Below are 23375 nucleotides of genomic sequence, written 5' to 3' on the forward strand. Positions count from 1 at the left end.
CTCCTGAGAATCCTCCTTTGCCACTAGCATCCCCAGAGAGCAGCCATCCCCCTACAGTCTTCCTGTCTCTCTCTCTCTCTCTCTCTCCTCTCCAGACTGAGCTCATAAAGAACTCCAGTATCCCTGGCCTGACTCTGCCTGAGTCCCAAATGGCACCCTATTCCCTATGTAGTGCAATACTTTTGACCAGGGCCCATAGGACACAGCCAGCCTTACACTCGCCTGAAGCCCCGGACTCTCTCTCCTCTATCAGCCAGCCAAGCCAAGGGTCCTGGAGGAAGAAGCCAGACTGAACAAAGACATAATGGCTCCATCTCTCCCTCCTTGCACTCTCTTTCCCTCTCTCTCTTCCTGCTCTCATTCTATCTCTGCTCTCACTCTTTCTCTCAATCTCTTGCTGCTCTTATTCTTTCTCTCAATCTCTTGCTGCTCTCATTCTCTCTTTCCATATCTGCTCTCATATGCTGCAATAGAGGCAGGCTAAAAAAGTCCTCAGGCTATTTTGACATCCAAATCCGTAGGCTACAATATGTCAGTGGTAGTAGTAGCTCAGTCTTTGTGGTAATACCCTGCAGTCATAGATAAGTTACAGGAAAAAGATCTAGAAACACAGAACAGTTACACAAGAGCTTAAAATAGACTACTTTAATAAGAGCTTTTTCACTTGTTTTCATTACGATTTGAGATTTAGTTTACCAAAAGAGCATGATACTAATTCAGGTGGTAAAAGTATTGGGGAAGCCCTTATCTCCATCTATCGATACAATATGATAGCAATGCAGATGTACAGGTACTCATAATACTCATATGTGAACTGCACTACATTTGAAGTTAAACTGAGTGAATCCCATCGTTCTTTTGTCATCCAATCCTGGGCCTCCTTTTTTCTCCTCTTCCCCATGTTTGACTTGGATCGCCATTCGCCAAGGGCACTGGCAGAGGAGTCAGGTTTGGTTAACTCACCTCTGCCTACTGACCCATACTGTACTGACAGGGGGCTAAAGCCCATTATTAGACACTGCTGGTGACCTTGACAGCTGGGCCTATAGGCCTCATGACCTGGGTGTCATCAGGAGGACAATATGGTTGTTTCCCAAATGGCACCCTATCCCCTTTAAAGTGCACTAATGTTGATGTGCCCTGGTCAGAAGTAGTGCACTACAAAGGGAATAGGGTGCTATTTGGGAAGAAGCCTCTGGCTAACCCTAAAAAATAAAATTACCTACAGGGTTCCTCTGAAGTTTGACCAAGCCCCCTACATGGGATTTAGGTCCAGAGATTACTTCTGAGATTTTAAATGTACCTGTGAGTCCAAATAGGCAGATAGCACAAACCCCTCAGCTTTCCCTTTTAGCCTACCCATTTAACCAATTCCTACAAGTGTTTAAGTTGGTATGCCATTCAGACAATAACACTTAATTTTACTAATTCACATTCATGAAGCACGACAATGGGCTAATAGTGCTCAATGTAATTTTTTTTGCAGCTAAAATGTCACACAGCATGAAGACCTAAAGCAGCATTGCCCTCCAATTCATGAGGACAAGGGCAATTGTGCCAGTGCCAGTGTTAATCCTCCTCGATGCACACAGGCGGCCCACAGGGATGCGTGCAGGGCCCACTGCAATTCCACTGTGCCAAATACTGAAGGGCTTTCAAAAGGTCAGCCTGCCTCTGTGATAAATTAGCAGGCAATTCCATGGCACCATCTTCAGCTAACACTGCAGTGAGCCGTTGAGGTTTCGTTTTTTGTGAGAGAAAATGAGGATCCAAACACCACCGCTCCGCTCTCCAGTGTTCTCCCTAGAGACGCCACATGATGCTTTCCAAATTAAATATCCTGTTGTGTAATAGCTTATTCCAATTCTGAATTATACAGACGTACAGAAAAGGATGGTAGGATGAATTGGGAGACGCTAGCACTCAATTTAAGAAGTGGATATTAATGATTACATAGCATAATGAAAAGTCTTGCACAGTTTGACAACAAGTCTGAATTTTCTAAGGAAAGACTCTGGCACCGTGACCAGCATGCAAAAATGACAGGACAAGTAAAAAAAAAAAAAACTTGGCCATCCTGTTACTAGGACCACAGAACTGGAATGAGATTCTAGATAAGATTTGTTGCACAACCTGTCACGGTCATAACCATTCAGGCACAATGACTTTAATTAGCCTACATTTTGGTGCTACAGATAATATTGTGGTACACACACTACTAAGAAATAGTCTTGAAGTCCATCATATGTAGCTAAATACATTTTCTATGCAAAGTGTTTTTGTGAACAACAGACAAAGTAGGCTATATCTAATCGAACTAATCTGACTAAATCAGGGTTTTTCAAACTGGGGTCCGCAAACTATTTTTTTTTATTATGGGGGAGGGGTATTTTGGGTGAATTATTTGATTAATATCACAAGCTGCAACAGAATACCACCATGGCAGAGTTTCCGTTAGGAAAATGTGGCCCCAGACATTTGACCGGCAGCATTTAAATCTAACGGAAATTTGAGAAATTTACCAGACCTATATGCATTGGGTGCGTAACCTGATTAGGGCGTCCACCCACAGTGCTGAGAATGACAGATCACATTTAGATTATGGTAATTCATATTAACAGAACTTGCAAGTCGAGGATGCAACGATGTGCGGTCCTTCTTACCTAATTCTGATGCGCACTTTGAAGATGTTAGAATAACTGTCCACATTTACTTTTCCTCAGCCAACAAGACAAGTAACGAACAGCAAAATCACTAGCCTATGTCAATCTACTATCCCCGTAGTAAAAACGTTTACCTATTCTATTGGTCAGCTTGTTTAGAAAGAAATAGCCTGGGCCGTACGCACTACCCTCTGTAGCACCTTACGGTCGGATGCCGAGCAGTTGCCATACCAGGCGGTGATGCAACCGGTCAGGATGCTCTCAATGGTGCAGCTGTATAACTTTGAGGATCTGGGGACCCATTCCAAATCTTTTCAGTCTCCTGAGGGGGAAAAGGTGTTGTCATGCCCTCTTCCCGACTGTCTTGGTGTGTTTGGACCATGATAGTTTGTTGGTGATGTTGACACCAAGGAACTTGAAAAACTCTCGACCCGCTCCACTACAGCCCCGTCGATGTTAATGGGGGCCTGTTCGGCCCTCCTGTCCTTGTAGTCCACGATCAGCTCCTTTGTCTTCTTCACATTGAGGGAGAGGTTGTTGTCCTGGCACCACACTGCCAGGTCTCTGACCTCCTCCCTATAGGCTGTCTCATCGTTGTCAGTGATCAGGTCTATCACTGTTGTGTCTTCAGCAAACTTAATGATGGTGTTGGAGTCGTGCTTGGCCACGCAGTCGTGGGTGAACAGGGAGTACAGGAAGGGACTAAGCACGCACCCCTGAGGGGCCCCCGTGTTGATGCCTACCCTTGTTGCCTACCCTTACCACATGGGGGTGGCTCGTCAGGAAGTCCAGGATCCAGTTGCAGAGGGAGGTGTTTAGTCCCAGGGTCCTTAGCTTAGTGATGAGCTTTGTGGGCACTATGGTGTTGAATGCTGAGCTGTAGTCAATGAACAGCATTCTCACATAGGTGTTCCTTTTGTCCAGGTGGGAAAGGGCAGTGTGGAGTGCGATTGAGATTGCGTCATCTGTGGATCTGTTGGGGCGGTATGCGAATTGGAGTGGGTCTAGGGTTTCCGGGATGATGGTGTTGATGTGAGCCATAACCAGCCTTTCAAAGCACTTCATGGCTACTGACGTGAGTGCTACGGGGTGGTAGTCATTTAGGCAGGTTACCTTTGCTTTCTTGGGCACAGGGACTATGGTGGTCTGCATGAAACATGCATTACAGACTTGGTCAGGGAGAGGTTGAAAATGTCAGTGAAGACACTTGCCAGTTGGTCTGCGCATGCTCCGAGTACACGTACTGGTAATCCGTCTGGCCCCGCGGCCTTGTGAATGTTGACCTGTTTAAAGGTCTTGCTCACATTGGCTATGGAGAGCGTGATCACACAGTCGTCCGGAACAGCTGGTGCTCTCATGCATGCTTCAATTTAGAAAGAGGGGAGATGTAATATGCAACAACTAGCATGGGTTGCTAATATGACTAGGATTGTGCCTTTGGCTACTGGACAATGAAAGAAAGTTGATATATGGTCTGATTTTGGCTAGGCTACTTTGAAGCAAGGTAAGACGTGCACGTCATAATATGTATTAAAACTTTCAGGTTTCAAACAATTAAGTATATAGGTTTTCAAAATGCATACTGTCTTCAGCTCATTGCAAAGTGGTGTGACATGGTGATGAAGCCTGCCTTCTGTTGCCTATGCATTTGCTGTTTGAGATGCTGTAGCAGCAGCTCTCGCGCTGTCTGACAAATTTTCCACTCAAAGGCTCAGTATCTGTATGCTGTATGCGTGTGATAAATAAGATACATAATGAATATACTGTTCACACACGCCAAGTTAATTCCACAAAATGTTGCAAATTAACCTATAGACCGATAAGCATATATAAAAAATCTAAACACAACATGTAAAGTGTTGGTCCCATGTTTCATGAGCTGAACCAAAACAAATAATCAAACACTTTCCATACACACAAAGAGCTTATTTCTCTCAAAGTGTATGCACAAATTTGTTTACATCCATGTTAGTGAGCATTTCTCATTTGCCAAGGTAATCCATCAACCTGACAGGTGTGGCATATCAAGAAGCTGATTAAACAGCATGATCATTACACATGTGCACCTTTTGCTGGGGACAAGAAATGCCACTTTAAAATGTGAAGTTTTGTCACGACACAATACCACAGATGGAGCGTGTAATAGACATGCTGACTGCAGGAATGTCCACCAAAGCTGTTGCCAGAGAATTGAATGTTAATTTCTCTACCATAATCTGCCTCCAATGCCATTTTTGAGAATTTCGCAGTACGTCCAACCGGCCTCACAACTGCAGACCACTTTTATTTTTTATATTTTCAGTATATATATATATATAAAAGTGTTTATTTTTTCCTATTTTTTTTTTTTTTTTGTTACTCTTTTTTATTTTTTAAAACTTTTTTTATTTTTTTAAATCGGCCAAAAGCCAGCTATTATCGGCTATCGTAAACCCTGCACCATGGATACCATTTGTATGTCTCTGAGTCAGAGTGAGCGGAGTTGAGTGTTGGAAATCCCGCTCATTGCTCATGGAGCAGTGCGTGCGCACAAACCACCCCCGCTCCAAATTCGTTCCATTCATTAAAATCACAATTTAACCGACACCCATCTATTTTTGTGACTACCTGGACCTACCAATTGGTTTTTAAGTATTGAAACCAAACCATATGGATTTAAATGAAAAGTATTTGAATAAACATGAATGTAAGAAGCGAACATCATTTCAAATAGGCTACAGTGCCTTGTTACGTTACAGCCTTATTCTAAAATGGATTAAAAATATAATAATCCTCAGCAATCTAAACACAATACCCCATCTTGACAAAGTGAAAACAGGTTTCTAGAAATGTTTGCAAATTTATACAAAATTAAAACTGAAATACCTGTGGTAAATTCAATTGATTGTACATGATTTGGAAAGGCACACACCTGTCTATATAAGGTCCCACAGTTGACAGTGCAAGTTAGAGCAAAAACCAAGCCATGAGGTCGAAGGAATTGTCCATAGAGCTCCGAGACAGGATTGTGTCGAGGCACAGATCTGGGGAAGGGTACCAAAACATTTCTGCAGCATTGAAGGTACCCAAGAACACAGTGGCCTCCATCATTCTTAAAAGGAAGAAGTTTGGAACCACCAAGACTCTTCCTAGAGCTGGCTGCCCGGCCTTACTGAGCAATTGGGGGAGAAGGGCCTTGGTCAGGGAGGTGACCAAGAACCCGATGGTCACTCTGACAGAGCTCCAGAGTTCCTCTGTGGAGATGGGAGAACCTTCCAGAAGGACAACCATCTCTGCAGCACTCCACCAATTAGGCCTTTATGGTAGAGTGGCTAGACGGAAGCCACTCCTCAGTAAAAGGCACATGACAGCCCGCTTGGAGTTTGCCAAAAGAAACAAGATTCTCTGTGTCTGGTCTGATGAAACCAAGATTGAACTCTTTGCCCTGAATGCCAAGCGTCACGTCTGGAGGAAACCTGGCACCATCCCTACGGTGAAGCATGGTGGTGGCAGCATCATGCTGTGGGGATGTTTTTCAGCGGAAGGAACTGGGAGACTGGTCAGGATCGAGGGAAAGATGAACGGAGCAAAGTACAGAGAGATCCTTGATAAAAACCTGCTCCAGAGCGCTCAGGACCTCAGACTGGGGCGAAGGTTCACCTTCCAACAGGACAACGACCCTAAGCACACAGCCAAGATAACGCAGGAGTGGCTTCGGGACAAGTCTCTGAATGTCCTTGAGTGGCCCAGCCAGAGCCCGGACTTGAACCCTTTCGAACATCTCTGAACAGACTTGAAAATAGCTGTGGAGCAACGCTCCCCATCCACCCTGACAGCTTGAGAGGATCTGCAGAGAAGAATGGGAGAAACTCCCCAAATACAGGTGTGGCAAGCTTGTAGCGTCATACCCAAGAAGACTCGATGCTGTAAACACTGCCAAAGGTGCTTCAACAAAGTACTGAGTAAAGGGTCTGAATACTTATGTAAATGTGATATCAGTTTGTTATTTGTAATAAATTAGAAAAAATGTCTAAAAACGTGTTCTTGCTTTGTTATTATGGGTATTGTGTGTAGATTGATGAGGAAAAATAACAATTGAATCAATTTTAGAAAAAGGCTGTAACGTAACAAAGTCAAGGGGTCTGAATACTTTCCGAAGGCACTGTAAATGTCATATTAAACAGCATATAAACACTCTAAATAGATCAGGAGCCAGACAGGGAGCCTAAGAAGGAATGAAAATGAATTATTTGACCTATATTATTTCAATTATTTAAAGGCTATAGCCTACAAAGAAATACGTTGTGATGCATTTGCGAGTGCGACACACTAGGCTGGTAGGGACATAAAGCTCTCAGCATTTAAACACCATTTCGTTGTATTAAATCATTATAGTCTATAAATTGCGCATATAGGCTGTGACTTAAAATTAAATACAAATTAAACTAAAAATGACTTATTAGTGCCTTCAAATTCATTTTTAGAATTCATTTTTAGAAACACGAGTTTTGCCAGTCTGTGGCTTCAGGCTCATGCGATGGTGCCTGGAGAGAACGGACAGCAGCGGAGAATATCATCTCCACGCTTGCACAGCCACTGGGTCTGCTAAACACCCTTTTGGCCACTCTTGCCAGGCTGGGCAGAGATGCAGAGTTGTTTATTTTTCTATAGGTAGGCCTAAAGGTTTTTAGGCAAAATAACCCAATCAAAACGGAAAGCTCCTTGAACGTGAGAATATGCCAAGCCTATTGGGCCAAAATCAATTATGGCCTATTGTATAGATAATAAAACGAAAATGAACAAAACGTTTAAGAGACCAGATTTTTTGTTTATTGATACAATGACACACTTAGTTATCTACCCATCTCGTTCCTTTCTTTTATCATATGCACGTAGTAAGTACATAAGTGTATTTTCAGATTCCACAATGATTCTTTAATATATAATAATAATATTCTTTAGTTGTGGATGTTTCATGTAGCCAGCGTGTAACAATTGCCATTTCCCGCACGTAGAACAACGGCATCCGGTCTATAACCTAATAGTTTAGCACCATACCAGCATATGGCATCCAATCCTTACACATAACAGTGGACACTACTTCACCGCACTCCCTCTCTTGCTCTTGGTCCTCATCTTTGTAAATTACCTTGATTTAGCACCTGTGTGTTTGATCAGTTTCTTTATGAAAATATTTAGCGAACTCCATGACAGTAGCTAAAGCAAGAGGCTATTAGCAGCACACAAGTAGACTACAAATGCATGCTGGGGCGGCATGCCCTGAGCTCCTGAAGTGAGCGCTACTGGAGAGAAATTGAAGCGGGCGAAAAGGCCGAACCTCCAGCCTCTGGAAATCTGGCTCCACGCTCCAGTCAAATTGGGCACGCTCCGCTCCAGCTCTGCTCATTCTCTGCTCTGTGTCCAGCATGAAGGAAGTTCGAGGTAGTTTCACGAGCCAATGACTGGAAGTCTACAGGAACAGTTTGCATGCTAGCTGTTCCTGTTCATCCAACTCTGGGGAAGTAGATAAATGGCTTCATGGCCAAAATCTTGAAATATCCCTTTAATATGGAGGAAATTAAAGTCATTGGAGATTTTTTTATTTTACCTTTATTTAACCAGGTAAGCCAGTTGAGAACAAGTTCTCATTTACAACTGCGACCTGGCCAAGATAAAGCGAAGCAGTGCGATAAAAACAACACAGAGTTACAGTGGGGAAAAAAGTATTTAGTCAGCCACCAATTGTGCAAGTTCTCCCACTTAAAAAGATGAGAGAGGCCTGTAATTTTCATCATAGGTACACGTCAACTATGACAGACAAATTGAGGGAAAAAAATCCAGAAAATCACATTGTAGGATTTTAAATGAATTTATTTGCAAATTATGGTGGAAAATAAGTATTTGGTCACCTACAAACAAGCAAGATTTCTGGCTCTCACAGACCTGTAACTTCTTCTTTAAGAGGCTCCTCTGTCCTCCACTCGTTACCTGTATTAATGGCACCTGTTTGAACTTGTTATCAGTATAAAAGACACCTGTCCACAACCTCAAACAGTCACACTCCAAACTCCACTATGGCCAAGACCAAAGAGCTGTCAAAGGACACCAGAAACAAAATTGTAGACCTGCACCAGGCTGGGAAGACTGAATCTGCAATAGGTAAGCAGCTTGGTTTGAAGAAATCAACTGTGGGAGCAATTATTAGGAAATGGAAGACATACAAGACCACTGATAATCTCCCTCGATCTGGGGCTCCACGCAAGATCTCACCCTGTGGGGTCAAAATGATCACAAGAACGGTGAGCAAAAATCCCAGAACCACACGGGGGGACCTAGTGAATGACCTGCAGAGAGCTGGGACCAAAGTAACAAAGCCTACCATCAGTAACACACTACGCCGCCAGGGACTCAAATCCTGCAGTGCCAGACGTGTCCCCCTGCTTAAGCCAGTACATGTCCAGGCCCGTCTGAAGTTTGCTAGAGTGCATTTGGATGATCCAGAAGAGGATTGGGAGAATGTCATATGGTCAGATGAAACCAAAATATAACTTTTTGGTAAAAACTCAACTCGTCGTGTTTGGAGGACAAAGAATGCTGAGTTGCATCCAAAGAACACCATACCTACAGTGAAGCATGGGGGTGGAAACATCATGCTTTGGGGCTGTTTTTCTGCAAAGGGACCAGGACGACTGATCCGTGTAAAGGAAAGAATGAATGGGGCCATGTATCGTGAGATTTTGAGTGAAAACCTCCTTCCATCAGCAAGGGCATTGAAGATGAAACGTGGCTGGGTCTTTCAGCATGACAATGATCCCAAACACACTGCCCGGGTAACGAAGGAGTGGCTTCGTAAGAAGCATTTCAAGGTCCTGGAGTGGCCTAGCCAGTCTCCAGATCTCAACCCCATAGAAAATCTTTGGAGGGAGTTGAAAGTCTGTGTTGCCCAGCAACAGCCCCAAAACATCACTGCTCTAGAGGAGATCTGCATGGAGGTATGGGCCAAAATACCAGCAACAGTGTGTGAAAACCTTGTGAAGACTTACAGAAAACGTTTGACCTGTGTCCATGCCAACAAAGGGTATATAACAAAGTATTGAGAAACTTTTGTTATTGACCAAATACTTATTTTCCACCATAATTTGCAAATAAATTCATAAAAAATCCTACAATGTGATTTTCTGGATTTCTTTTCTCATTTTGTCTGTCATAGTTGACGTGTACCTATGATGATAATTACAGGCCTCTCTCATCTTTTTAAGTGGGAGAACTTGCACAATTGGTGGCTGACTAAATACTTTTTTTCCCCACTGTACATATGGGGTAAAACAAAACATAAATTCAAAAATACAACAGAAAATATATATATACAGTGTGTGCAAATGTAGCAAGTTATGGAGGTAAGGCAATAAATAGGCTATAGTGCAAAATAATTACAATTTCGTATTAACACTGGAATGATAGATGTGCAAGAGATTATGTGCAAATAGAGATACTGGGGTGCAAATGAGCAAAATAAATAACAATATAGGGATGAGGTAGTTGGGTGGGCTAATTTCAGATGGGCTGTGTACAGGTGCAGTGATCGGTAAGGTGCTCTGATAATTACAGTTTATTTCCTGTATAGAAAATTATTAGGCAGGCCGTCTAAGTGGTAATTTTTGGGATGGATAAACAAGTTTGTGTCAACTTAAACGACCAAAACCTGACAGAAAGCATGCAGATAAATTAATGAACTAATATATTTTTTACTGTTCAAAAGTTTGGGGTCACTTAGAAATGTCCTTGTTTTTTTGTCCCTTAAAATAACATCAAATTAATCAGAAATACAGTGTAGACATTGTTAATGTTGTAAATGGCTATTGTAGCTGGAAATGGCCATTATCAGCAACCAAATATCTCTGAGCAAGAGGACAAATACATTAGAGTGTCTAGTTTGAGAAAAAGACGCCTCACAGGTCCTCAACTGGCAGCTTCATTAAATAGTACCTGCAAAACACCAGTCTCAATGACAACAGTGAAGAGGCGACTCCGGGATGCTGACCTTCTAGGCAGAGCTGCAAAGAAAAAGCCATATTAATCTTTTCTTTTTATTGGCCAGTCTGAGATATGGCTTTTTCTTTGCAACTCTGCCTAGAAGGTCAGCATCCCGGAGTCGCCTCTTCACTGTTGACGTTGAGACTGGTGTTTTGAAGGTACTATTTAATGAAGCTGCCAGTTGAGGACCTGTGAGGCGTCTGTTTCTCAAACTAGACAATTTAATGTATTTGTCCTCTTGCTCAGTTGTGCACCGGGGCATCCCACTCCTCTTTCTATTCTGATTAGAGCCAGTTTGCGCTGTTCTGTGAAGGGAGTAGTACACAGCGTTGTACAAGAACTTCAGTTTCTTGGCAATTTCTCGCATGGAATAGCCTTCATTTCTCAGAACAAGAGTAGACTGATGAATTTCAGAAGAAAGTTATTTGTTTCTGGCCATTTTGAGCCTGTAATGAACCCACAATTGCTGATGCTCCAGATAGTCAACTAGTCTCAAGAAGGCCAGTCTTATTGCTTCTTTAATCAGCACAACAGTTTTCAGCTGTGCTAACATAATTGCAAAAGGGTTTTCTAATGATCAATTAGCCTTTTAAAATGATCAACTTGGATTAGCAAACACAATGTGCCATTGGAACACTGGACTGATGGTTGCTGATAATGGGCCTCTGTACGCCTATGTAGATATTGCATTAAAAATCAGTCATTTCCAGCTACAATAGCCTTTTACAACATTAACAATGTCTACACTGTATTTCTGATCAACTTGATGTTATTTTAATGGACAAAAAAAATGCTTTTCTTTCGAAAACAAGGACATTTCTAAGTGACCCCAAACTTTTGAACAGTAGTATGTATATGTGTATATATATATATATATATGTACATATAAAATGTATATTATATACACATACATACATACATACTACCGTTCAAAAGTATTTTTGAGATTCTTCAAATTGCCACCCTTTGCCTTGATGACAGCTTTGCACACTTTTGACATTCTCTCAACCAGCTTCACCTGGAATGCTTTTCCAACAGTCTTGAAGTAGTTCCCACATATGCTGAGCACTTATTGGCTGCTTTTCCTTCACTCTGCGGTCCGACTCATCCCAAACCATCTCAATTGGGTTGAGGTCGGGGGATTGTGGAGGCCAGGTCATCTGATGCAGCACTCCATCACTCTCCTTGGTCAAATAGCCCTTACACAGGCTGGAGGTGTGTTGGGTCATTGTCCTGTTAAAAAACAAATGATAGTCCCACTAAGCGCAAACCAGATGGGATGGCGTATCGCTGCAGAATGCGGTGGTAGCCATGCTGGTTAAGTGTGCCTTGAATTCTAAATAAATCACTGACAGTGTCACCAGCAAAGCACCCCCTCACCATCACAGCTCCTCCTCCATGCTTTACGGTGGGAACCACATATGCAGGGATCATCCGTTCACCTACTCTGCGTCTCACAAAGACACAGCGGTTGGAACCAGAAATCTCAAATTTGGACTCATCAGACCAAAGGACAGATTTCTTGGCCAAAGCAAGTCTCTTCTTACTATTGGTGTCCTTTAGTAGTGGTTTCTTTGCAGCAATTCGACCATGAAGGCCTGATTCACGCAGTCTCCTCTGAAAAGTTGATGTTGAGATGTGAAGCATTTATTTGGGCTGCAATCTGAGGTGCAGTTAACTCTAATGAACTTATCATCTGCAGCAGAGGTAACTCTGGGTCTTCCATTCCTGTGGCGGACCTCATGAGAGCCAGTTTCATCATAGCGCTTGATGGTTTTTGCGACTGCACTTGAAGAAACGTTCAAAGTTCATAACATTTTCCGGATTGACTGACCATGTCTTAAAGTAATAATGAACTGTTGTTTCTCTTTGCTTATTTGAGCTGTTCTTGACATAATATGGACTTAGTCTTCTATCAAAAAGGGCTATCTTTTGTATACCACCCCTACCTTGTCACAACTAATTGGCTCAAACGCATTAAGGAAATAAATTCCAAAATTAACTTTTAACCTGTTAATTGAAATGCATTCCAGGTGACTACCTCATGAATCTGGTTGAGAGAATGCCAAGAGTGTGCAACGCTGTCATCAAGGCAAAGTGTGGCTACTTTGAAGAATCTTAAATATAACATATATTTTGATTTGTTTAACACTTTTTTGGTTACTACATGATTCCATATGTGTTATTTCATAGTTTTGATGTCTTCACTATTATTCTACAATGTAGATAATTGTAAAAAAATAAAGAAAAACCCTTGAATGAGTAGGTGTGTCCAAACTTTTGACTGGTACTGTGTGTGTGTGTGTGTGTGTGTGTATGTGTATATATATATATATGTGTATATATATATATATATATATATATATATATATATATATATATATATATATATATATATATATATATATATATATATATATATATATATATATATATATATATATATATATATATATATATATATATACACACACACACACACAGTGGGGAGAACAAGTATTTGATACACTGCCGATTTTGCAGGTTTTCCTACTTACAAAGCATGTAGAGGTATGTAATTTTATCATAGGTACACTTCAACCGTGAGAGACGGAATCTAAAACAAAAATCCAGAAAATCACATTGTATGATTTTTAAGTAATTAATTTGCATTTTATTGCATGACATAAGTATTTGATACATCAGAAAAGCAGAACTTAATATTTGGTACAGAAACCTTTGTTTGCAATTACAGAGATCATACGTTTCCTGTAGGTCTTGACCAGGTTTGCACACACTGCAGCAGGGATTTTGGCCCACTCCTCCATACAGACCTTCTCCAGATCCTTCAGGTTTCGGGGCTGTCGCTGGGCAATACGGACTTTCAGCTCCCTCCAAAGATTTTCTATTGGGTTCAGGTGGCTAGGCCACTCCAGGACGTTGCTTCTTACGGAGCCACTCCTTAGTTGCCCTGGCTGTGTGTTTCGGGTCGTTGTCATGCTGGAAGACCCAGCCACGACCCATCTTCAATGCTCTTACTGAGGGAAGGAGGTTGTTGGCCAAGATCTCGCGATACATGGCCCCATCCATCCTCCCCTCAATACGGTGCAGTCGTCCTGTTCCCTTTTCAAAAAGGCATCCCCAAAGAATGATGTTTCCACCTCCATGCTTCACGGTTGGGATGGTGTTCTTGGGGTTGTACTCATCCTTCTTCTTCCGCCAAACACGGCGAGTGGAGTTTAGACCAGGGGTGTCAAACGTACGGCCCGCGGGCCGGATCAGGCCCGCAAACAGGTTTAATCCGGCCCGCGAGATGATTTAGAAAAGAAAAAAAAGTTGTTGTTTTTTTTGTATAAAAATGCGCTGCAATTTTTCAATAAAATAAACTGCTGTTCCAATTGCGTCCACTGGATGGCGCAATAGCAATTGTGTTAAGCAAGCAAACTGTTTATACCGGGGCAGAGCAAGTAGGTCAAGCACGTGCAGCCAATGAGCTACTTTGTTTTGCCCGCGATATTTATTACGGCTTCTATTTTTAACATTATGTGCTTTGGCACCCTCATTGCCCCAATATGTCTCTGTCAAAAAAGAGAAAAGTGGACGCAGAGTGCAGAGTGTTCCAAGAAAAATGGTCATCCTATTTAATCACGGAATTGAATGGGAAAGATGTATGTTTGGTGTGTTCAGAGCATGTTGCAGTGCTGAAAGAATATAACCTTCGTCGCCACTATGTGAGTCTTCATGCCGACAAATATGACAACTTTCAAGGACAGCGGAGATGAGAGAAGGTGAATGAACTGTTGGCGGGTCTGAAGAAACAGCAGTCTGTGTTTACTCACAGCCGAGACATCAGTGACGCTGCAGTGAAAGCTAGCTACCTCATTGCTAATGAAATCGCAGTGGCTTCAAAACCATTTAGTGAGGGTGAATTTGTAAAAACATGCATGATGAAGGCAGCGGAGATTGTGTGCCCTGAAAAGCGGCAGGCTTTTGCAAATATCAGCCTGACAAGAAACACAGTTGCAGACAGGATTTCCGATCTTTCAGTGGATTTGGACAGCCAGTTGAAGCAAAAAGTAAAGTCATTTATTGCGTTTTCGGTTGCAATTGATGAAAGCACGGACATTACAGATGTTGCACAACTGGCCATTTTTTCATCCGCGGAGTTGATGACACATTGACCGTCACCGAGGAGTTCGTGGAGTTGGTGCCGATGACAGATACAACGACAGCAGCTGATATTTTTACTGCACTCGTCGGCGCGCTGGACAGGGTCGGAGTGGACTGGTCCCGCACTGTCAGCCTGGCTACAGATGGTGCGCCATCAATGATCGGGAAAAAAGCAGGCGTTGTGACAAAGTTCAGAGAGAAAGTGCAATCTGCAAATGGAGGACGTGATTTTTTGACTTTTCACTGTATTTTGCACCAGGAGGCTTTGTGTTGCAAGTCATTAAAGATGGATAACGTCATGAAGGTGGTCATCCAAACTGTTAATTTCATCCGATCCAGAAGCCTGAATCACCGTCAGTTTGACAGCCTTCTCAGAGAGAAAGACCACATCTATGGCCTGCCATACCACACTGAGGTAAGATGGTTAAGCCGAGGTGCTGTGCTGAGGCGTTTCTTTGATTTACGAGAAGAAATTGAACAGTTCATGGAAGAAAAGGGCAAACCAGTGTTAGAATTTCATTCCGCAGAATGGATGCCGGACCTTGCATTTATGGTGGATGTTACAGAGCACCTGAATAACTTGAACAAACAGCTGCAAGGGCGCAACAAAGTTGTCACGCAGTATTATGACAGCATACGTTCTTTCAAGTTGAAGCTGTCATTGTGGGAGACGCAACTTGCTGGTGGTGATGCAGCTCACTTCCCCTGTCTGAAAAATGTGTGCGCGACCCAACATGTGGCAGACATGAAGCGGTTCAAATATAAAATAACTGGACTGTTACGGGAGTTTGAGCAACGCTTTCAGATTTATGTTTATATGTTTTTATGTTGATGTGCTATTGTTTTTAATTGATTTTATTTTATTTGTATATTTAACCTATTCTTGACTCTGTGGTTCTTGCACTTGTTTGGGGAACAGGATTTCATTATTTTTATCTACATTTCTGCCTGAGAAATGACACCCTGATATAGTTCTGTGATCTGTGATATACTTCTGTGAATCACTGAGGCATTGTGTGTTTGTGTGTTCTTTGTCCTCAGAACTTTCAAATAACTTGAGGTGTTTTATGATTAATAGTGATGTTGTGCTTGTACTATTTTGGACACACTGTCCTCAGGCTCCAGCTTTATGATGTATGTTGATCGTATTAAAACAAAGAAAACAATCTGAAGTTGTTGTTTTTAAGTTATATATACCATGATTTTTCCGGTCCGGCCCACTTGGGAATAGATTTTCCTCCATGTGGCCCCTGAGCTAAAATGAGTTTGACACCCCTGGTTTAGACCAAAAAGCTCTATTTTTGTCTCATCAGACCACATTACCTTCTCCCATTCCTCCTCTGGATCATCCAGATGGTCATTGGCAAACTTCAGACGGGCCTGGACATGCGCTGGCTTGAGCAGGGGGACCTTGCGTGCGCTGCAGGATTTTAATCCATGACGGTGTAGTGTCTTACTAATGGTTTTCTTTGAGACTGTGGTCCCAGCTCCCTTCAGGTCATTGACCAGGTCCTGCCGTGTAGTTCTGGGCTGATCCCTCACCTTCTGATGCCCCACGAGGTGAGATCTTGCATGGAGCCCCAGACCGAGGTTGATTGACCGTCATCTTGAACTTCTTCCATTTTCTAATAATTGCGCCAACAGTTGTTGCCTTCTCACCAAGCTGCTTGCCTATTGTCCTGTAGTCCATCCCTGCCTTGTGCAGGTCTACAATTTTATCCCTGATGTCCTTACACAGCTCTCTGGTCTTGGCCATTGTGGAGAGGTTGGAGTCTGTTTGATTGAGTGTGTGGACAGGTGTCTTTTATACAGGTAACGAGTTCAAACAGGTGCAGTTAATACAGGTAATGAGTGGAGAACAGGGGGCTTCTTAAAGAAAAAGTAACAGGTCTGTGAGAGCCGGAATTCTTACTGGTTGGTAGGTGATCAAATACTTACGTCATGCAATAAAATGCAAATTAATTACTTAAAAATCATACAATGTGATTTTCTGGATTTTTGTTTTAGATTCCGTCTCTCACAGTTGAAGTGTACCTAGGATAAAAATTACAGACCTCTATATGCTTTGTAAGTAGGAAAACCTGCAAAATCGGCAGTGTATCAAATTCTTGTTCTCCCCACTGTATATATATATATATATATATTTTATAATACCATCTTTGAGAACTAACAATCAAAAAGCTATAGAGTCAAGGAGAGAAAAAAATGGGCATTCTGAGCACATGCCCATTGATTTTTTTGCAGAGGAACACAGCATTAGCCATTGCAAAATGCATAGAATTGCAGGAAATTAGCTTCAAAACTGCAAAATGTTCTCTTAGCTCAATGGAAAAATGTGTAGAATTGCAGAAAATGTGCTTTACAACAGCAGAATTGTCTACGCCAGCAAGATACCTTTCTAGCTAATAGACTATGTTAAGAGTTTAAATTCTCTTCCAATGAACTGTGGGGATGTCAAAATAATAACTGTCTACCAAATCTCTTCACTTTAAAATGTTGATTACTTCTATTTGCCATTATCATTCACCTGATAAGACAATATTTTTTTGCTAACATACGATGGAGGGTCCCTGGTTTGCCTGGCCGGGGGTCTCATGGCAAGAAAAGTTTGAAAACCCCTGGACTAAATAATAAATAAATACAAATGAAATGTGTATACTATAGAACTACACTTCTACTAAAACAATGATTAGGCCTAAATAGACACTGACAGCCTAGGTTGTTTGAAAACTGATGTCCTCACATAGCCTAACTTCTGTTGCTACGGGGAATAAAACACACCCTGGATGAAGAGTAAACAGAGCACTTTTTGCTTGACATTTTCTGTGTGAGGAAGTAAAATGTTGCCTTAAGAGTAAAATGATCCAATTGGAGAAAGGTCGCCATAGTTCCCATCATAATCATATGCGTTCATGAACTTGGGCTACAACTGGGAATGCTTCACATTTAAATTATATTTCTGTCTGGCGTAATGTTACCGCTCCAGCTCTGACTCCACTTCATCAGTATTCAGTCAGTCTCCCTAGAGCTCCCACCCACCCACCCACCACGCTTCCCAGTCAACCAACTCGCCCACATCCGCTTTCCCCTAATAGTCCCAAAATCTTTGTTATACTGAATATTGCTTATAAATAATGAAACAGGCATTAAGAAAAGTAAATATTCCCTTAGAAGGCAGCAGGCAGGCGGTACAGTAAGTAAACATGCTGTGGGATGAAGAACTGTCCAAAGAGCCAGACTGGACAACACATTAGCCTTATGTTTCACTTAACTTCTCTCTATACTTTTACAGTAAAATGGCTTTCTGCTTTTGTCTCTCTGAGAAGCAAAAGGCCTGGAGTAGTTCTGTCTTTAGAGATGTCCCTGGGTGACCAAGTAAGCCCAAGGCACTTTCTCAATTGTCCTCCTGATTCTTCACATGCTCTCTCCTCGCCTCGCCTCCTTCTCAAAATGCACAAGAGGCTAAGATCCTAGGTTCCTTTGTCTAATCTTCTCCTCCAACGCATTTTGAGGAGGCGAAGAGAGAGGACGTGAAGAATCAAGGAAAGACAACTGAAAAATAGCCCTTTTTTCACGGTAGCTGAAAATACCTTTAAAATAGTAAAGACAATTCAGCATCTGGGTAATTCCACGTTAATGGAATTGCGCTGAGACTGATTTTTCACTTGAAATGTATGCCAAACAAAAACCATTGATTTCAAAAGTTGAACAAACCATACAACTCTATGCACAAGGACTATGTAAAATCTCCCTCTGTTTTTTGTGTCCACGATTTCCAAAAACGTAAATATCTGCTCCAAATTAACATTCAACGATGTCCGTAGAAAGATTTCGGTGTCAGCTATGACATGACACATTGACGTAAAAAAATATATATATTTTGGTTGTTAAACTACAGTAAGTGAAATGGATTTACACCCGGTAACGGAATTTCATCATGGATCACTGATCTGTACTACACAGAAATGCAGAATTATGGATATGAATGTCATTCTCTTCAAGGTGATGTATCCTAAATTAGGTACACAAAGGTAGAACAATATCCTCCTTTGCATATTTGGGTATTATTCTACACACTGGCTATTATTTTAATGAGCTCTGCCCCCAAAGAAGACCAAATTTGGTTGCTCCGAACCGGACAAAATCTAAACCAATCATAGATGTCCATGTTTCACAAGTTTGGACATCAAAGTAAAGCACAGTAGAGCTCAGTAGAGTACAGCACAGCACAGTAGAGTAGAGTTCAGTACAGTAGAGTGCATTCGAGTACAGTAGTCGAGTCCAGTAAAGTTCAGTACAGTACATTAGTGTCCTCAACTCTAGTGTGCTCTACTGTGTACTGTAGTACTATACTCTACTTTACTGAACTCTACTGTACAGTACAGTATTGCCCTGTACTATACTTTTCTGTACTGTACTCTACTTTGCTGTCCAAACTTGTGAACCCAACTGTGGTTTGTGAATATTATGATTTCCCATTATAGCCAATTCAACTGCAGAAATTCCGTTACAGATTTTTCGGAAATTCCGTTACCGATCAAGTTTTAATCACAATAATTTATAAACAAAATTGATATCCGTAAAAACACTGACTAACTAATAGGTCTACCTTTATTTGTTACTTCTGTGAACTTTTATTATCTTCCCTCCTAATGAGGGAGAGAAATTAGAAAATATCTTAAAGATGTGGGTTTTTGGTAACAGAATGTCAAGGCACAAGGCAGAAAAATGTATCCAAAGCTTAATATAAAGTGGTGATATTTGTTGCCACGGTGTCTTTACTTCAATATTACTGTATTTAAAAAAAATCTATTTCTGGTAGATGTTTCCTAAAAGAATACCCCCTTTCCATCTGTTTGACTAGAGATCAAATCCTTTGCTTATTCCTACATTTTAAGATAGAAAATTGCTTTAAAAAATGTATATATCCCTTAATAAAATAAAAAAAGATGACATGCTCCTATGAACTTCACATGTTGCTGCTCATGGGTCTTCTTACATGGAAATGTCTATCTCCTTTTCACATAGTCACCAATCTCTTTCATCTATACATGATGATCAAACCTCTGACATTTGCAGTGATGGGAGCAGGAGACAGTAGTGTTTCCAAACTGCTCCTATATGGGTTTGGTTACAAAAGGATGAGCAGTAGCAGCAGTAACCAATGAGAATGTTGTTAAGCCTCTCTCTCTGATGACATCACAGCAGTAGCGTCTGAGCTGAGGCTGAGCGTGCCAGGTCTCTCTACCAGGGCTTGGCTGACAGGCCTTGCACGGCTCCCTACGGTTTTGTATTGCCGTTTGTCTTGGAGATGATAAGCACCCTGATAATGGGGAGGGGTGGAAGTAGCATAGAGCGGAGCAGCCTGGAGATTCTAATGCATTTTAATAAGGCTCCCGCTCCTCGAAAGGCAAACAGCGCTGTTAGTATCTTACTCTGGTATTCCTCATCGCTGACTTGTCCCTTCGGGATCACCTTCGAGATTCCCTCCCTGCTCTGCATCCTCATCCTTTAGGAGGACAATTTGCTAACCTCTCTGCTCTCACAAAGAACCACTTAATAGGCCTCTCTTCTCTACTGCTTTATTGCCTGTGTGCGCCAGGCTCTTATGAGGCGTCCCCCTTTGTCATTTTTATTCCTGGCCCAATTGTGGCATGTCAGGTTGGATCGAGCCTCCTAGCGCTCATGTTAGCTAGAGCTACAGCCCGATGCGCAACATTAGCGGCTGTACCATACTCTCCCACTCTTTCTCTCTGCTGGGGACACACGGTCAACCTGCCATTGTCACAACAACCCAGATGCAGTTAAAGCCACCATAGTCTGTAAGGTTTCCAATAATTTAAAATGCACCCCTTGAATTTAAAAAGAAAAACACTTATAAATAGCCTAGATTAATTTCCTTAAAAAATCTTCCTGTTTCCTTAAAGTTAACAGTACTTGGTTTGTTTCCAGTCATTGTTGCCCCAGGGGCCCATGAGGAATGGGGGCTGATGCAGCCATTCTGCAGGGGGTAAGGAGAAATGTCACTGAGACACAAGGGAGAAGGACAGAACATCCTCTGGAAACACTGCAGCATAGCACATTAGAATTCAGCCACATGACAGACTCCTAAAGGCCAGAAAATGAAATGCAATACTATGATATAGCCTAGAAGAATAGAATAGGTATCTCGTATATAGGCCTAAGAGGAATTATGTGTGCATTACACAGATCTTCCTGAAAAGCAGAAACTGAGTATCGTCAATAACACACCAACGAATTTGCTGATAGCAAATAGGCTACCATCCTAATATTCAGATACACACACTTCTCTCATCAACTCCCCCAGACTTCTACTTCATCTACAGGCTGCCAGCTGAGTTCCCATTCATTATAGATGACCTTCCTAACATAAGTACCAAGGCAATTCAAATTAGGCATTCATATTTAGGACAGGTTGGCTGTTTGACACTGCCATGCTCCACCACTACATCATGATATGTAGGCTATAGCAGCACCCACTCATCTGAGACCAAGAGCAATTGGTGAGAGGTGCATATTGCAGAAGAAGTCATATGATACCCTACTTAAAAAAAGTAATCCTTCATATTGTTGGCTAGGCCTATTTGTGAAACTATCAACTTTATCTTGGCCAGGTCGCAGTTGTAAATGAGAACTTGTTCTCAACTGGCTTACCTGGTTAAATAAAGGTGGGGGAAAAAATTAATAAATAAAAATAATGTGTAATCAAAAGGGGGATTCAAGTGGGTCTGGGCATGTGTGATGTTTGTATGTGTTGTGTCTTTTATAAGAGATAAAAAAAATCGTATAAAATACAAAAAAGGAAGATTCAAAAAGTGTATGAAAACCTCAAGGTAATGATGGTTTTCAACTTTAGTTGGTGGCATTTTCATAAAAGTCATCCTCAGTCAACATGAATTTATCTGTGTGCGATTTAGGTAATTCTTTAAATTAATTACTTGGTTTGTGATTATCCTAGAGTAGCCTAATCTCTTTAGGTTTACTCAACACCACACAGATGACGAAGACATCAGTCTCTCCAGGATGAATGATTTTAAGGAAAAACGTTCAATCCCAGACCAGACAATACTACCTGACCAAACTGTGTTAGAAGTTACCATGAAAGTCATCCAGAGTTGAGTTGAACACACATAACCCTAATAATGACAATTTAAAGCCAGGACAAATTAGTGTTTCCTTCACTGTCTTGTTTAGGCCTAGACAAAACTGTGTGCATGAAGAATCGCGATTGATAACAATGTCGGGGTTCAGATAACCATAGTTATGATTGAACACGTATAGCCTAGCTATTGTAGGAATAAGCTTGATTGATATTCATAAATACTCCATGGGCTACTTAGAAACAACGGTTCCTGTTCATATTTGAAGCCATGGCGTAATTTGTTGTCCATGCAAACTTTAGTTGGTGGCATTTTCATAAAAGTCATCCTCAGTCAACATGAATTTATCTGTGTGCGATTTAGGTAATTCTTTAAATTAATTACTTGGTTTGTGATTATCCTAGAGTAGCCTAATCTCTTTAGGTTTACTCAACACCACACAGATGACGAAGACATCAGTCTCTCCAGGATGAATGATTTTAAGGAAAAACGTTCAATCCCAGACCAGACAATACTACCTGACCAAACTGTGTTAGAAGTTACCATGAAAGTCATCCAGAGTTGAGTTGAACACACATAACCCTAATAATGACAATTTAAAGCCAGGACAAATTAGTGTTTCCTTCACTGTCTTGTTTAGGCCTAGACAAAACTGTGTGCATGAAGAATCGCGATTGATAACAATGTCGGGGTTCAGATAACCATAGTTATGATTGAACACGTATAGCCTAGCTATTGTAGGAATAAGCTTGATTGATATTCATAAATACTCCATGGGCTACTTAGAAACAACGGTTCCTGTTCATATTTGAAGCCATGGCGTAATTTGTTGTCCATGCAAACCGTTACATTCTTGCGTTAAAATAAACTGTGTCATGCCATGAGCAGGATGCATTGATACAGTAGCGTCAAGATATCATTTGCCAAGAACCACAGTGCTTTTGAATTCGAAACTTTGTCCTGAAACTAAAAGTTTTCAAACACAAACACCACATTGAAAACATGACATGCCCGATAATAAACGTCTACATTATTCTTACCAGGGAGTTTCGATAAAACTGAAAGGTATTTTCTTCACCGCAGCAAAAATGTTTCAGCTAAGGCAGCATTACTAGCTCCAGAGCAGATTCTCTGCAGAAACGTTCCAGATTGAAGCGATCAAATGGAACTCCTTCACAACGATATGCCTCGATGTAGGTGCAACTGTTAGAAATACCGACGCATTCATTCATCAAGTTTCAGTTAGACAGTATTTTTTTTTGTATTATGTTAGCTGTCAAAAAGGCGATTTCGATGTAGCGATTCAGATTCTCCTTGCTATCCTGTCTCCACCCACTACAAAGTCAAATCTCATATTCAAACCTCGCGAGATGTTATCGGCGATTTCTCCACGCTCCCTGATGATGTGACCATAATGACACAACATAAG

At 41.5% G+C, this 23375-nt stretch overlaps 1 protein-coding gene across 1 annotated transcript in view; it reads right to left on the bottom strand.

The window, feature by feature from the left end:
• LOC311117201 (protein O-linked-mannose beta-1,4-N-acetylglucosaminyltransferase 2-like) overlaps nt 1–23068 on the bottom strand; it is a gene marked incomplete at its 3' end in the record, with an annotated part of 34744 nt that extends 11676 nt beyond the window's left edge. The window contains exon 1 of the mRNA XM_084157496.1: nt 22987–23068. The remainder of the gene's footprint in view (nt 1–22986) is intronic.
• Nucleotides 23069–23375: the final 307 nt, after the last annotated feature.

The sequence above is a fragment of the Coregonus lavaretus genome (genome assembly GCF_964263955.1).
Source record: "Coregonus lavaretus genome assembly, chromosome: 3".
Lineage (NCBI taxonomy): Eukaryota > Metazoa > Chordata > Actinopteri > Salmoniformes > Salmonidae > Coregonus > Coregonus lavaretus.